This window comes from Pseudonaja textilis, chromosome 1, assembly GCF_049901715.1.
Source record: "Pseudonaja textilis isolate UNSWEBS1 chromosome 1, rPseTex1.2, whole genome shotgun sequence".
In the NCBI taxonomy this organism is placed as follows: domain Eukaryota; kingdom Metazoa; phylum Chordata; class Lepidosauria; order Squamata; family Elapidae; genus Pseudonaja; species Pseudonaja textilis.
Genome location: NC_141990.1, coordinates 269,983,450 through 269,987,088, shown reverse-complemented (window position 1 = coordinate 269,987,088; position 3,639 = coordinate 269,983,450).

The following is a 3,639-nucleotide window of genomic DNA, read 5'->3' as shown; positions in this document are numbered from 1 at the left end:
TGTTCAAATGTCAATGGAACAATGGAACTTTGGCTATGGTCACGGAAAGCATAAATAATAAACATATCCTATTATTAATAGTTTGCATAAGCTTCGAAGGACCACATGGGGGAGTCAACGAAATCACTATGTGTAATAAAGCAGCCAACTCATTGGCCAAGCTCCCAATCATCAGCTTGCAATAGCATCTGTAACAAATTGTAATGTGACCTAAAAGATTTTATGAGGGGAATTTGTCATCATAAAAAATATAACATGATATCTGATCTAACTATTTTGGACATTGTATTTCAGTGATAAAATCATCAAGCACATGCAGTCATTTATCCCACTTTGCCTTCTCTGTATAATTTGCTACCCCCGAGACCAGACAGTGGCAAATGTGACTGATCTGGTCGTAAAAGTGACTTATTATAAAATGGTTAAACTGTTTGCAAGGTAATTTTGTGGTCCCTTCATTGGTGGCCTCAACAGGTTTTCTTGGGTTGCCCTGTGTATAGAGCAAATAGTATCCAAATTTAAGGCCTTACTACTATGACAACTTGTTATTGTATTTATAACATTTTATAAAAATGCAGACCAATCAGCAAGTATTAAAGTATCACAGTTATAAGGCAATTTCAGTGCAATGCTATAGGAGCAAGAGCTTTCTTTCCCAGTCATGATCCTAATAACTCAGTGTACTGTTTCATAGATTTCTATGTTCCAAAAATATCTTTTAAAAAGATGCAATTGTCACTTACAGATGGGGATTTCAGTTTATGAATCTTAAATTATACCATTATGCATACCTTTTGACTAGTACCAAATTTTGGGTATCTTCATATGCTACAAATTCTCCTTCCTGGACTATTCAGAATAATAGCTACATGCATTACCTTTCATTAATTGGACTATTGGTAATCCAAAATAAAATGTACTTATCATATGACCTGTTACCATTGTATAGCTTTAAAAACTATGGTATGTTATTTCTGAAAAATTGTGTTTTGTTCTGTTTCATTTCCTAAATCAATATATGATAATCCAACTCAAAATAAAGAAAAATGAGATGAACTTTTTGATGAATGCAGGGATCTTGACACTAAATCAAGTAGTAGTTTGTAACAGTTAATTTTACCATTTTCTATATTAAAGAATAAATACTATTTGTCAGTTGCCCTCCACTGGTCATATTTGTAATTACAATATTGCTTGACATTTCATTTTGGATCAATGGCATTTCTGGTTGTTGAGAAGGGAACTGTAAATTTTACAAGATTGAAAAGCTAGCAATCAATGCTTTCTATTCAAAGGACAGTCATCCTAGAATCTAGAAACATAAGATAGGCAGCAAACAAAGTATATTTATTTTGAATGTTTTTATTGTTTTAAAATTGTTTTTAGTGTTTTAATTGTAATGTATTTTTTAAACTACCCAGAATCATGTATTGAGTTGGGTGGTTACAGAAGTTGAATGAATGAATGAATGAATGAATGAATGAATGAATGAATGAATGAATGAGGATTCTGTAGACATTATTCCTGCCCCAGATTAACTTTCGTGTCCCAAATTTAAGCATCCAATTTCAATTAACTGCAGCTAAATGCAATCCCCATATCAGATTTAGATTGAAATTGCACCATGAATAACTCTGTTTAACATATTTTCTTCTTATGTCCTGTAATGCCAGTGAAGGACCCTGACACTGCTCTGTTCCTGGAAGGCAAGTGCAGCATTATAGAATAGAATAGAATTCTTTATTGGCCAAGTGTGATTGGACACACAAGGAATTTGTCTTGGTGCGAATGCTCTCAGTGTACATAAAATAAAAGATACATTCATCAAGAGTCAAGAATCATAAGGTACAACATTTAATGATAGTCATAGGGTACAATAAGCAATCAAATCATACTGGGAAACAGTCAATATAAATCATAAGGATACAAGTGACAAAGTTACAGTCATACAGTCACAGGTGGGAGAGGATGGGTGATAAGGAGTGATGAGAAGATTAATACTAATAGTAATGCAGACTTTGTAAAGAGTTGGACAGTGTTGAGGGAATTATTTTTTTAGCAGAGTGATGGTGTTGGGAAAAAAAACTGTCCTTCTGTCTAATAGTTCTGGTGTGCAGTGCTCTATAGCATCATTTTGAGGGTAGGAGTTGAAAGAGTTTACGTCCGGGATGTGAGGGGTCTGTAAATATTTTCAGAGCCCTCTTTTTGACTCATGCAGTATACAGGTCCTCGACTGAAGGCAGGTTGGTAGTAATTGCTTTTTCTTCAGTCCTAATTACTCTCTGAAGTCTGTGTCTGTCTTGTTGGGTTGCAGAACCAAACCAGCCTCTGTAAAATTATGGCAGCCTGTAAAACTACTTTCCACTGGAAATTGTTTGGCTCCCCCTGTCACTATAACTGACACTCTCATTTGTTATCTTAAGATTGGAGTCAGTGGTGGGATTCAATTTTTTTTACTACCAGTTCTGTGGGCGTGGCTTGGTGGGCGTAGCAAGGGAAGGCTACTGTAAAATCTCCAGTCAGAGGTGGTATTTGCCGGTTCTCCAAAGTACTCAAAATTTTCGCTATTGGTTCTTCAGAACTGGTCAGAACCTGCTGAATATCACCTCTGATTGGAGTGCTTTTTGAAGTGTTTAATATGGTAATTTCCTTTCTGATTTTAGAATAAATGTTTACTGATAAATGGTTTAAGGTGTCTAATTAAATGCCTTAAGAAGCCCCTTAAGATATTATTAGATCTCTTTGTGGCTTTCAGTACTATCCATCATAGTACCCTTCTGGATTACTAAATGTCTATGGAGATTTTCAGTCATCCAGATCATGGTTGACTCCATGGTTGTCCCAAAAGTGCTTTTTTCAAGAGGCAACTGGACTTTCTGGTTTTTCTTCAGCTTCAGAGCTGAAGAAGGTTTTTGGATGAGAAGCGAAATGTCTTCAAAGAAAAATCAGAAAAAGCACCTTTGGGACCTTCTGGATTACCTGCAAAAGTTACAATATGAGACACTTCTAGCTGATCTTGTTACTCCAGTTAGAATTTCTTATGCTTATAATAGCTAGATATATATTTTCACCACAGGGCTGGATTGGGGACACTGTGGAAGTCCTGGCCCAGTTCCTTCAACCGGAAGAAACTGGATTGGTTGAAACAAATTCACATCAAATCACCTTAAATACAAGACACATCTATTCTTCGTCAGTAATCAGTCTGACTTAATCCTGGTTCCAACTTTGTCTCTGGATGGGATCCCACTCCCACCTTAAGCCAGTAAGTGGAAGTTGTAGCCAAGAGTCCTTTGCCAACTCCAGTTGATGTGATAATTGCAGGCCTTTTGGGCCTGAGATGACATGGCAACAGGAATTCCTGCCCTTGTCACCTCCTATATATATAAAACTGTAATTGTAATGATATGTGGGGATGGTCTTAGGAAAGAGCCAGAACCACAGGAACCTCAGATAAGAGGCAGATTAACCTGTAGCAGGAATGTGGGCTTGACAAATGTTTCAGAAGGGACCCTCCCTAGTCTCTTGGGTAGAAAGGTGATAGGGGAAAGATGTACTTTGTTAATATAACTTTACAATAAAGTAGGATTAGTGCATCTGGGAATGTTTCTTGTCTGGATTACTTTGCAAAACTGACAG